Here is a 14,160-nt window from a genome sequence, read left to right on the forward strand (position 1 = left end):
AGTGGGATTAATTGGATAGCTTGGAGCCAGATGGGCCGAATGGCCGCCTGGCCGGCTGCAAGAGCCTCTCCACCTCTGGCCTGGGAGGGTTCAGAAGTTACTGCCCGTGAACCGGTCACCGAAGGCCCTCCCTCCCTCCCTCCCTCTCTGACCTGGGGAGGGAGAGGTGACCTGAGCTGGTGGCAGTGGGGCGTGGGGCTGGGAGCCGACATGCCCCCCACCTCTCCCCCTCAGACACCATTTCAGCCCATCCGGCACGGTCACTTGTCCAGGGGAGGCCAGAATCGTCCCGAGCGAGGGGCTGCTTGAGGGCCGGAGGTGGTGGAGGTGGGGGTGGGGTGGGGGGAGGTGGAGGTGGTGTGGGGGGAGGTGGAGGTGGGGTGGGGGGGTGGGAGTGGGGGTGGAGGTGGGGGGAGGGGTGGGGGTGGAGGTGGGGGGAGGGGTGGGGGTGGGGGTGGGGGAGGGGTGGAGGTGGGGTGGGGGGAGTGGGGGTGGAGGTGGGGGGAGGGGTGGGGGTGGAGGTGGGGGGAGGGGTGGGGGTGGGGGTGGGGGAGGGGTGGGGGTGGGGGGGGTGGGAGTGGGGGTGGAGGTGGGGTGGGGGGGGTGGAGGTGGGGGGAGGGGTGGGGGTGGGGGTGGGGGTGGAGGTGGGGTGGGGGGGGTGGGAGTGGGGGTGGGGTGGGGGGGGTGGGAGTGGGGGTGGAGGTGGGGTGGGGGGGGTGGAGGTGGGGGGAGGGGTGGGGGTGGGGGGTGGGGGTGGGGGAGGGGTGGAGGTGGGGTGGGGGGGGTGGGAGTGGAGGTGGGGTGGGAGGGGTGGGGGTGGGGGTGGGGGTGGGGAGGGGTGGAGGTGGGGTGGGGGGGTGGGATGTGGCGGGGGGGGGGAGGGGTGGAGGGGGGGGTGGGGGAGGCAGGGGTTTTGGGGACAGAACAATACAGGGGCCCAGTCGTTTGATCTGGACTCTTGTGACTCGCTCCAGGAACGCGAACCCACCTTAATCAAGTGTCCCCTGAAGGGCCGGGGCCTCGGGGACAGGGAAGGTTGAGGCGGGTCGGGTATACGTGGGGAGAAAGGGGAGGCCTTCGGGTGCCAACTAGGCCTGAAACGGGGGGGGAGGGGGAGGGAGAGGGAGGGGGGGGTCAAAGGTGAGAGAGAGAGAGAGATGGAGAGATTGCGGCCTTGTCACGCGATGGTTGACGTTGCAACCCCTGTCCCGCGGGCACGAGCCCCCTGAAGCATTAAAGAGATTTTTCCCCTCCATCGTCACCGGACTGGACACCATTTCTTTATTTTTGCACTTTGCCCCTTCTCAGGAGTCGACACAGGGTTGGAGGAGGGGGGGTTGAGTCGGGGGGAGGTGGAGAACACGCCCGCTGGCCGGTCGGACAGAGGGCCCCAACCCCTCCACAGTCGTGGGGAGGGGGGAGCGGTGGTGGGGAGCGGTGGTGGGGAGGAGGTAGCGGGAGGGAAGAGCGAGGGGCTGCCAGACTCGAGGGCAGATCCTGACGTGGTGGAGCTGCAGTTCCTCGCAGTCCTGGGGAGGCGGCACCAGGGGGGCGACAGAGGCCGCAGCTTCGCGGCCCAACACCACGAAAATGGGGAATCTCCCCGGGGATAATCCATCGGGAAGGATTGGAGGCCTGGGGGTGGGGGTGGGGGTGGTGGAGGGGGTGGGGGTGGTGGAGGGGGAGGGGGAGGGGGGAACATCGAGGGGGACAGCCCCTGGCACCTTGGGGCGTGGGACTGGCGAGGCGGGTGCGGAGCCTCGAACTGCGGAACCCGGGATCACCATCGAGCTGGACAGTAGGATGGTCTCGAGGGGCTGAATGGCCCCATCCCATCGCCCAGAGAGACAGAGAGAGAGAGAGAGGGAAACACCCCCTTCCCCTGGTGTCCTTCACCAACCTCAGGACGTCCCAAAGCCCTTCACAGCCAATGAGGGACTTTCAAATCGTGCTCACTTTGTAGCGTAGGGAACGCTGCAGCCGATTGGTGCACAGCAAGATCCCACAAACAGCAATTTGATAAGGACCCAAATCATCTGTTTCCTTCAGTGACATTGGTTGAGGAATACCTATTGGGCCACAGGACACCGGAGGGAACTCATTAATGACCCACTGACAGTGCAGCGCTCCCTCAGTACTGACCCTCCGACAGTGCGGTGCGCCCTCAGTACTGACCCGCCGACAGTGCGGCACTGCCTCAGTACTGACCCTCCGACAGTGCGGCGCTCCCTCAGTACGGACTCTCCGACAGTGCGGCGCTCCCTCAGTACTGACCCTCCGACAGTGCGGCACTCCCTCAGTACTGACCCTCCGACAGTGCGGCACTCCCTCAGTACTGATCCTCCGACAGTGTGGCACTCCCTCAGTATTGACCCTCCGACAGTGTGGCACTCCCTCAGTACTGACCCTCCAACAGTGTGGCGCGCCCTCAGTACTGACCCTCCGACAGTGCGGCACTGCCTCAGTACTGACCCTCTGACAGTGCGGAGCTCCCTCAGCACTGACCCTCCGACAGTGCGGCGCTCCCTCAGTACTGACCCTCCGACACTGCGGCGCTCCCTCAGCACTGACCCTCCGACAGTGCGGTGCTGCCTCAGTACTGACCCTCTGACAGTGCGTCGCTCCCTCAGTACTGACCGACCGACAGTGCGGCGCTCCCTCAGTACTGACCCTCCGACAGTGCGGCGCGCCCTCAGTACTGACCCTCCGACAGTGCGGCACTCCCTCAGTACTGACTCTCCAACAGTGCGGCACTCCCTCAGTACTGACCCTCTGACAATGCGGCTCTCCCTCAGTACTGACACTCTGACAGTGCGGCGCGCCCTCAGTACTGACCCTCTGACAGTGCGGCGCGCCCTCAGTACTGACCCGCCGACAGTGCGGTGCTCCCTCAGTACTGACCCTCCAACAGTGTGGCGCGCCCTCAGTACTGACCCTCCGACAGTGCAGCACTGCCTCAGTACTGACCCTCCGACAGTGCGGCGCTCCCTCAGTACGGACTCTCCGACAGTGCGGCGCTCCCTCAGTACTGACCCTCCGACAGTGCGGCGCTCCCTCAGTACTGATCCTCCGACAGTGTGGCGCTCCCTCAGTATTGACCCTCCGACAGTGCGGCGCTCCCTCAGGACTGACCCTCCGACAGTGCGGCGCTCCCTCAGTACTGACCCTCCCACAGTGCAGCGCTCCCTCAGTAATCCTGCAATCCTGGCGAGATGTGCAGGCAGGTACAGCACGGGGATAGATACAGAGTAAAGCTTCCTCTCCGCTGTCCGCATCAAACACTCCCAGGACAGGTACAGCACGGGGTTAGATACAGAGTTAAGCTCCCTCTACACTGTTCCCATCAAACACTCAGAGGACAGGTACAGCACGGGGTTAGATACAGAGTAAAGCTCCCTCTACACTGTCCCCATCAAACACACCCAGGACAGATACAGCACGGGGTTAGATACAGAGTAATGCTCCCTCTACACTGTCCCGGTGAAACACTCCCAGGACAGGTACAGCACGGGGTTAGATACAGAGTAAAGCTCCCTCTACACTGTCCCCATCAAACACTCACAGGGCTGGTGCAGCACGGGGTTAGATAAAGAGTTATGCTCACTCTACATTGTCCCCATGAAACACTCACAGGACAGGTACAGCACGGGGTTAGATACAGAGTAAAGCTCCCTCTACACTGTCCCCGTCAAACATTCCCAGGACAGGAACATCATGGGGTAAGGTACAGAGAAAAGCTCCCTCTACACTGTCCCCGTCAAACACTCACAGGACAGGAACATCATGGGGTAAGGAACAGAGAAAAGCTCCCTCTACACTGTCCCCATCAAACAATCCCAGGACAGGTAGAGCACAGGGTTAGATACAGAGTAAAGGTCCCTTTACACTGTCCCCATCAAACACTCCCAGGACAGGTACAGCACGGGGTTAGATACAGAGTAAAGGCCCTCTACACTGTCCCCATCAAACATTCACAGGACAGGTACAGCATGGGGTTAGATACAGAGTAAAGCTACCTCTACACTGTCCCCATCAAACACTCCCAGGACAGGTACAGCACGGGGTTAGATACAGAGTAAATCTCCCTCTACACTGTCCCCATCAAACACTCCCAGGACAGGTACAGCATGGGGTTAGATACAGAGTAAAGCTAACTCGATACTTTCCCCATCAAACACTCACACGGCTGGTACAGCACGGGGTTAGATACAGAGTAAACTCCCTCTACACTGTCCCCATCAAACACTCACAGGGCTGGTACGGCACGGGGTTAGATACAGAGTAAAGCTCCCTCTACACCGTCCCCATCAAACACTCCCAGGACAGGTACAGCACGGGGTTAGATACAGTTTAAAGCTCCCTCTACACTGTCCCCATCAAACACTCACAGGGCTGGTACGGCACGGGGTTAGATACAGAGTAAAACTCCCTCTACACTGTCCCCATCAAACACTCCCAGGACAGGTACAGCACGGGGTTAGATACAGAGTAAAACTCCCTCTACACTGTCCCCATCAAACACTCCCAGGGCTGGTGTAGCACCGGGTTAGATACAGAGTAAAGGTCCCTCTACACTGTCCCCGTCAAACACTCCCAGGACAGGTACAGCACGGGCTTCGATACAGAGTAAAGCTCCCCCAACTCTGTCCCCATGAAACACTCCCAGGGCAGGTACAGCACGGGGTTAGATACAGAGTAAAACTCCCTCTACACTGTCCCCATGAAACACTCCCAGGACAGGTACAGCACGGGGTTAGATACAGAGTAAAGCTCCCTCTACACTGTCCCCGTCAAACACTCCCAGGACAGGTACAGCACGGGGTTAGATACAGAGTAAAGCTCCCTCTACACTGTCCCCATCAAACACTCACAGGACAGGTACAGCATGGGGTTAGATACAGAGTAAAGCTAACTCGATACTTTCCCCATCAAACACTCACACGGCTGGTACAGCACGGGGTTAGATACAGAGTAAAACTCCCTCTACACTGTCCCCATCAAACACTCCCAGGACAGGTACAGCACGGGGTTAGATACAGAGTAAAACTCCCTCTACACTGTCCCCATCAAACACTCCCAGGGCTGGTGTAGCACCGGGTTAGATACAGAGTAAAGGTCCCTCTACACTGTCCCCGTCAAACACTCCCAGGACAGGTACAGCACAGGCTTCGATACAGAGTAAAGCTCCCCCAACTCTGTCCCCATGAAACACTCCCAGGGCAGGTACAGCACGGGGTTAGATACAGAGTAAAACTCCCTCTACACTGTCCCCATGAAACACTCCCAGGACAGGTACAGCACGGGGTTAGATACAGAGTAAAACTCCCTCTACACTGTCCCCATCAAACACTCACAGGGCTGGTACAGCACGGGGTTAGATACAGAGTAAACTCCCTCTACGCTGTCACCATCAAACACTCCCAGGACGGGCACAGCACGGGGTTAGATACAGAGTAAAGCTCCCTCTATACTTTCCCCATCAAACACTCACAGGGCTGGTATAGCACGGGGTAAGATACATAGTAAAGCACCGTCTACACTGTCCCCATCAAACACTCACAGGAAAGGTACAGCACGGGGTTAGGTAGAGTGAAAAGCTACCTCTACACTGTCCCCATCAAACACTCCCAGGACAGGTACAGCACGGGGTTAGATACATAGTAAAGGTCCCTCTACACTGTCCCCATCAAACATTCCCAGGACAGGTACAGCACTGGGTTAGATACAGAGTAAAGGTCCCTCTACACCGTCCCCATCAAACACTCCCAGGGCAAGTACAGCACGGGGTTAGATACAGAGAAAAGCTCCCTCTACACTGTCCCCATCAAACACTCACAGGGCTGGTACAGCAAGGGGTTAGATACAGAGTAAAGCTCCCTCTACACTGTCCCTATCAAACACTCCCAGGACAGGTACAGCACGGAGTTAGTTACAGAGTAAAGCTCCCTCTACACTGTCCCCGTCAAACACTCCCAGGACAGGTACAGCACGGGGTTAGATACAGAGTAAAGCTCCCTCTACACTGTCCCCATCAAACACTCCCAGGACAGGTACAGCACGGGGTTAGATACAGAGTAATGCTCCCTCTACAATGTCCCGGTGAAACACTCCCACGACAGGTACAGCACGGCGTTAGATACAGAGTAAAGCTCCCTCTACACTGTCCCCATCAAACACTCCCAGGACAGGTACAGCACGGGGTTAGATACAGAGTAAAGCTCCCTCTACACTGTGCCAAACAAACACTCCACGGACAGGTACAGCACGGGGCTAGATACAGAGTAAAGCGCCCTCTACACTGTCCCCATCAAACACTTCCAGGACAGGTACAGCACGGGGTTAGATACAGAGTAAAGCTAACTCTATACTTTCCCCATCAAACACTCCCAGGGGGGGTACAGCACGGGGTTAGATACAGAGTAAAGCTCCCTCTACACTGTCCCCATCAAACACTCCCAGGACAGGTACAGCACGGGGTTAGATACAGAGAAAAGCTCCCTCTACACTGTCCCCATCAAACACTCCCAGGACAGGTACAGCACGGGGTTAGATACAGAGTAAAGCTCCCTCTACACTGTCCCCATCAAACACTCCCAGGACAGGTACAGCACGGGGTTAGATACAGAGTAAAGCTCCCTCTACACTGTCCCCAACAAACACTCCCAGGACAGGTACAGCACGGGGTTAGATACAGAGTAAAGCTCCCTCTACACTGTCCCCATCAAACACTTCCAGGACAGGTACAGCATGGGGTTAGATACAGAGTAAAGCTAACTCTATACTTTCCCCATCAAACACTCACAGGGCTGGTACAGCACGGGGTTAGATACAGAGTAAAGATCCCTCTACACTGTCCCCGTCAAACACTCACAGGGCTGGTACAGCACGGGGTTAGATACAGAGTAAAGCTCCCTCTACGTTGACCCCATCAAACACTCACAGGGCTGGTACAGCACCGGGTTAGATACAGAGTAAAGGCCCTCTACACTGTCCCCATCAAACACTCACAGGACAGGTACAGCATGGGGTTAGATACAGAGTAAACTCCCTCTACACTGTCCCCATCAAATACTCCCAGGACAGGTACATCACGGGGTTAGATACAGAGTAAAGCTCTCTCTACACTGTCCCCATCAAATACTCCCAGGACAGGTACAGCACAGTGTTAGATATAGATTAAAGCTAACTCTACACTGTCCCCATCAAATACTCCCAGGACAGGTACAGCACAGTGTTAGATATAGATTAAAGCTAACTCTACACTGTCCCCATCAAACACTCCCAGGACAGGTACAGCATGGGGTTAGATACAGAGTAAACTCCTTCTACACTGTTCCCATCAAACACTCCCAGGACAGGTACAGAACAGGGTTAGATACAGAGTAAAGCTCCCTCTACACCGTCCCCATCAAACACTTCCAGGACAGGTACAGCACGGGGTTAGATACAGAGTAAAGCTCCCTCTACACTGTCCCCATCAAACACTCCCAGGACAGGTACAGCACGGGGTTAGATACAGAGTAAAGCTCCCTCTACACTGTCCCCATCAAACACTCACATTGCTGGTACAGCACCGGGTTAGATACAGAGTAAAGCTCCCTCTACACTGTCCCCATCAAACACTGCCAGGACAGGTACATCACGGGGTTAGATACAGAGTAAAGTTCCCTCTACACTGTCCCCATCAAACACTCCCAGGACAGGTACAGCACGGGGCTAGATACAGAGTAAAGCACCCGCGACACTGGCCCATCAAACACTCACAGGACAGGTACAGCACGGGGCTAGATACAGAGTAAAGCACCCGCGACACTGGCCCATCAAACACTCACAGGACAGGTACAGCACGGGGTTAGATACAGAGTAAAGCTACCTCTACACTGTCCCCATCAAACATTCCCAGGACAGGTACAGCACTGGGTTAGATACAGAGTAAAGGCCCTCTACACTGTCCCCATCAAACATTCACAGGACAGGTACAGCATGGGGTTAGATACAGAGTAAAGCTACCTCTACACTGTCCCCGTCAAACACTCACAGGACAGGAACAGCATGGGGTAAGGTACAGAGAAAAGCTCCCTCTACACTGTCCCCATCAAACAATCCCAGGACAGGTAGAGCGCAGGGTTAGATACAGAGTTAAGTTCCCTTTACACTGTCCCCATCAAACACTCCCAGGACAGGTACAGCACGGGGTTAGATACAGAGTAAATCTCCCTCTACACTGTCCCCATCAAACACTCCCAGGACAGGTACAGCATGGGGTTAGATACAGAGTAAAGCTCCCTCTACACTGTCCCCATCAAACACTCACAGGACAGGTACAGCACGGGGTTAGATACAGAGTAAAGCTCCCTCTACACTGTCCCCATCAAACACTCACAGGGCGGGTACAGCACGGGGTTAGATACAGAGAAAAGCTCCCTCTACACTGTCCCCATCAAACACTCCCAGGACAGGTACAGCACGGGGTTAGATACAGAGTAAATCTCCCTCTACACTGTCCCCATCAAACACTCCCAGGACAGGTACAGCATGGGGTTAGATACAGAGTAAAGCTAACTCGATACTTTCCCCATCAAACACTCACACGGCTGGTACAGCACGGGGTTAGATACAGAGTAAAGCTCCCTCTACACTGTCCCCATCAAACACTCACAGGGCTGGTACGGCACGGGGTTAGATACAGAGTAAAGCTCCCTCTACACCTGTCCCCATCAAACACTCCCAGGACAGGTACAGCACGGGGTTAGATACAGTTTAAAGCTCCCTCTACACTGTCCCCATCAAACACTCCCAGGACAGGTACAGCACGGGGTTAGATACAGAGTAAAGCTCCCTCTACACTGTCCCCATCAAACACTCACAGGACAGGTACAGCATGGGGTTAGATACAGAGTAAAGCTAACTCGATACTTTCCCCATCAAACACTCACACGGCTGGTACAGCACGGGGTTAGATACAGAGTAAAACTCCCTCTACACTGTCCCCATCAAACACTCCCAGGACAGGTACAGCACGGGGTTAGATACAGAGTAAAACTCCCTCTACACTGTCCCCATCAAACACTCCCAGGGCTGGTGTAGCACCGGGTTAGATACAGAGTAAAGGTCCCTCTACACTGTCCCCGTCAAACACTCCCAGGACAGGTACAGCACGGGCTTCGATACAGAGTAAAGCTCCCCCAACTCTGTCCCCATGAAACACTCCCAGGGCAGGTACAGCACGGGGTTAGATACAGAGTAAAACTCCCTCTACACTGTCCCCATGAAACACTCCCAGGACAGGTACAGCACGGGGTTAGATACAGAGTAAAACTCCCTCTACACTGTCCCCAACAAACACTCCCAGGACAGGTACAGCATGGGGTTAGATGCAGAGTAAAGCTCCCTCTACACTGTCCCCGTCAAACACTCCCAGGACAGGTACATCACGGGGTTAGATACAGAGTAAAGCTCCCGCTACGTTGTCCCCATCAAACACTCACAGGACAGGTACAGCACGGGGTTAGATACAGAGTAAAGCTCCCTCTACACTGTCCCCATCAAACACTCCCAGGACAGTTACAGCACGGGGTTAGATACAGAGTAAAGGTCCCTCTACACTGTCCCCATCAAACACTCCCAGGACAGGTACAGCACGGGGTTAGATACAGAGTAAATCTCCCTCGACACTGTCCCCATCAAACACTCCCAGGACAGGTACAGCACGGGGTTAGATATACATTAAAGCTATCCCTACCCTGTTCCCATCAAACACTCCCAGGACTGGTATAGCACGGGGTTAGATACAGAGTAAAGCTCCCTCTACACTGTTCCCATCAAACACTCACAGGACAGGTACATCACGGGGTTAGATACAGAGTAAAGGTCCCTCTACACTGTGCCAAACAAACACTCCACGGACAGGGACAGCACGGCGTTAGATACAGAGTAAAGCTCCCTCCTCACTGTCCCCATCAAACATTCCCAAGACAGGTACAGCACAGGGTTAGATACAGAGTAAAGGTCCCTCTACACGGTCCCCATCAAACACTCCCAGGACAGGTACAGCACGGGGTTAGATACAGAGTAAAGCGCCCTCTACACTGTCCCCATCAAACACTTCCAGGACAGGTACAGCATGGGGTTAGATACAGAGTAAAGCTAACTCTATACTTTCCCCATCAAACACTCACAGGGCTGGTACAGCACGGGGTTAGATACAGAGTAAACTCCCTCTACACTGTCCCCATCAAATACTCCCAGGACAGGTACAGCACGGGGTTAGATACAGAGTAAAGGCCCTCTACACTGTCCCCATCAAACACTCACAGGACAGGTACAGCATGGGGTTAGATACAGAGTAAACTCCCTCTACACTGTCCCCATCAAATACTCCCAGGACAGGTACAGCACAGTGTTAGATATAGATTAAAGCTAACTCTACACTGTCCCCATCAAACACTCCCAGGACAGGTACAGCACGGAGTTAGATACAGAGTAAAGCTCCCTCTACACTGTCCCCATCAAACACTCCCAGGACAGGTACAGAACAGGGTTAGATACAGAGTAAAGCTCCCTCTACACTGTCCCCATCAAACACTCCCAGGACAGGTACAGCACGGAGTTAGATACAGAGTAAAGCTCCCTCTACACTGTCCCCATCAAACACTCCCAGGACAGGTACAGCACGGGGTTAGATACAGAGTAAAGCTCCCTCTACACCGTCCCCATCAAACACTCCCAGGGCTGGTGCAGCACGGGGTTAGATACAGAGTAAAGCTCCCTCTACACTGTCCCCATCAAACACTCCCAGGACAGGTACAGGACGGAGTTAGATACAGAGTAAATCTCCCTCTACATTGTCCTCATGAAACACTCACAGGGCTGGTACAGCACCGGGTTAGATACAGAGAAAAGCACCCTCTACACTGTCCCCATCAAACACTAACAGGACAGGTACAGCACGGGGTTAGATACAGAGTAAAGCTCCCTCCACACTGTCCCCATCAAACACTCCCAGGACAGGTACAGCACGGGGTTAGATACAGAGTAAAGCTTCCTCTACACTGTCCACATCCAACACTCCCAGGACAGGTACAGCACGGGGTTAGATACAGAGCAAAATCCCTCTACTCTGTCCCCATCAAACACTGCCAGGACAGTTACAGCACGGGGTTAGATACAGAGTAAAGCTCCCGCTACGTTGTCCCCATCAATCACTCCCAGGACAGGTACAGCACGGGGTTAGATACAGAGTAAAGCTCCCGCTACGTTGTCCCCATCAATCACTCCCAGGACAGGTACAGCACAGGGTTAGATACAGAGTAAAGCTCCCTCTACACTGTCCCCATCAAACACTCCCAGGACAGTTACAGCACGGGGTTAGATACAGAGTAAAGGTCCCTCTACACTGTCCCCATCAAACACTCCCAGGACAGGTACAGCACGGGGTTAGATACAGAGTAAATCTCCCTCGACACTGTCCCCATCAAACACTGCCAGGACAGGTACAGCACGGGGTTAGATATACATTAAAGCTATCCCTACCCTGTTCCCATCAAACACTCCCAGGACTGGTATAGCACGGGGTTAGATACAGAGTAAAGCTCCCTCTACACTGTTCCCATCAAACACTCACAGGACAGGTACATCACGGGGTTAGATACAGAGTAAAGGTCCCTCTACACTGTGCCAAACAAACACTCCACGGACAGGGACAGCACGGCGTTAGATACAGAGTAAAGCTCCCTCCTCACTGTCCCCATCAAACATTCCCAAGACAGGTACAGCACGGGGTTAGATACAGAGTAAAGCTCCCTCTACACTGTCCCCATCAAACACTTCCAGGACAGGTACAGCATGGGGTTAGATACAGAGTAAAGCTAACTCTATACTTTCCCCATCAAACACTCACAGGGCTGGTACAGCACGGGGTTAGATACAGAGTAAAGCTCCCTCTACACTGTCCCCATCAAACACACCCAGGACAGGTACAGCACGGGGTTAGATTCAGAGTAAACTCCCTCTACACTGTCCCCATCAAACACTCCCAGGGCAGGTACAGCACGGGGTTAGATACAGAGTAAAGCTCCCTCTACACTGTCCCCATCAAACACTCCCAGGACAGGTACAGCACGGGGTTAGATACAGAGTAAAGCTCCCTCTACACTGTCCCCATCAAACACTCCCAGGACAGGTACAGCACGTGGTTAGATACAGAGTAAAGTTCCCTCTACACTGTCCCCATCAAACACTCCCAGGACAGGTACAGCACGGGGTTAGATACAGAGTAAACTCCCTCTACACTGTCCCCATCAAACACTCCCAGGACAGGTACAGCACGGGGTTAGATACAGAGTAAAGCTCCCTCTACACTGTCCCCATCAAACACTCCCAGGACAGGTACAGCACGGGGTTAGATACAGAGTAAAGCTCCCTCTACACTGTCCCCATCAAACACTCCCAGGACAGGTACAGCACGTGGTTAGATACAGAGTAAAGCTCCCTCTACACTGTCTCCATCAAACACTCCCAGGACAGGTACAGCACGGGGTTAGATACAGAGTAAACTCCCTCTACACTGTCCCCATCAAATACTCCCAGGACAGGTACAGCACGGGGTTAGATACAGAGTAAAGGCCCTCTACACTGTCCCCATCAAACACTCACAGGACAGGTACAGCATGGGGTTAGATACAGAGTAAACTCCCTCTACACTGTCCCCATCAAATACTCCCAGGACAGGTACAGCACAGTGTTAGATATAGATTAAAGCTAACTCTACACTGTCCCCATCAAACACTCCCAGGACAGGTACAGCATGGGGTTAGATACAGAGTAAACTCCTTCTACACTGTTCCCATCAAACACTCCCAGGACAGGTACAGAACAGGGTTAGATACAGAGTAAAGCTCCCTCTACACTGTCCCCATCAAACACTCCCAGGACAGGTACAGCACGGGGTTAGATACAGAGTAAAGCTCCCTCTACACTGTCCCCATCAAACACTCCCAGGACAGGTACAGCACGGGGTTAGATACAGAGTAAAGCTCCCTCTACACTGTCCCCATCAAACACTCCCAGGACAGGTACAGCACGGGGTTAGATACAGAGTAAAGCTCCCTCTACACTGTCCCCATCAAACACTCCCAGGACAGGTACAGCACGGGGTTAGATACAGAGTAAAGCTCCCTCTACACTGTCCCCATCAAACACTCCCAGGACAGGTACAGCACGGGGTTAGATACAGAGTAAAGCTCCCTCTACACTGTCCCCATCAAACACTCCCAGGACAGGTACAGCACGGGGTTAGATACAGAGTAAAGCTCCCTCTACACTGTCCCCATCAAACACTCCCAGGACAGGTACAGCACGGGGTTAGATACAGAGTAAAGCTCCCTCTACACTGTCCCCATCAAACACTCCCAGGACAGGTACAGCACGGGGTTAGATACAGAGTAAAGCTCCCTCTACACTGTCCCCATCAAACACTCCCAGGACAGGTACAGCACGGGGTTAGATACAGAGTAAAGCTCCCTCTACACTGTCCCCATCAAACACTCCCAGGACAGGTACAGCACGGGGTTAGATACAGAGTAAAGCTCCCTCTACACTGTCCCCATCAAACACTCCCAGGACAGGTACAGCACGGGGTTAGATACAGAGTAAAGCTCCCTCTACACTGTCCCCATCAAACACTCCCAGGACAGGTACAGCACGGGGTTAGATACAGAGTAAAGCTCCCTCTACACTGTCCCCATCAAACACTCCCAGGACAGGTACAGCACGGGGTTAGATACAGAGTAAAGCTCCCTCTACACTGTCCCCATCAAACACTCCCAGGACAGGTACAGCACGGGGTTAGATACAGAGTAAAGCTCCCTCTACACTGTCCCCATCAAACACTCCCAGGACAGGTACAGCACGGGGTTAGATACAGAGTAAAGCTCCCTCTACACTGTCCCCATCAAACACTCCCAGGACAGGTACAGCACGGGGTTAGATACAGAGTAAAGCTCCCTCTACACTGTCCCCATCAAACACTCCCAGGACAGGTACAGCACGGGGTTAGATACAGAGTAAAGCTCCCTCTACACTGTCCCCATCAAACACTCCCAGGACAGGTACAGCACGGGGTTAGATACAGAGTAAAGCTCCCTCTACACTGTCCCCAT

Source organism: Carcharodon carcharias (assembly GCF_017639515.1).
Source record: "Carcharodon carcharias isolate sCarCar2 chromosome 36 unlocalized genomic scaffold, sCarCar2.pri SUPER_36_unloc_1, whole genome shotgun sequence".
NCBI classification, from domain to species: Eukaryota; Metazoa; Chordata; class Chondrichthyes; order Lamniformes; family Lamnidae; genus Carcharodon; species Carcharodon carcharias.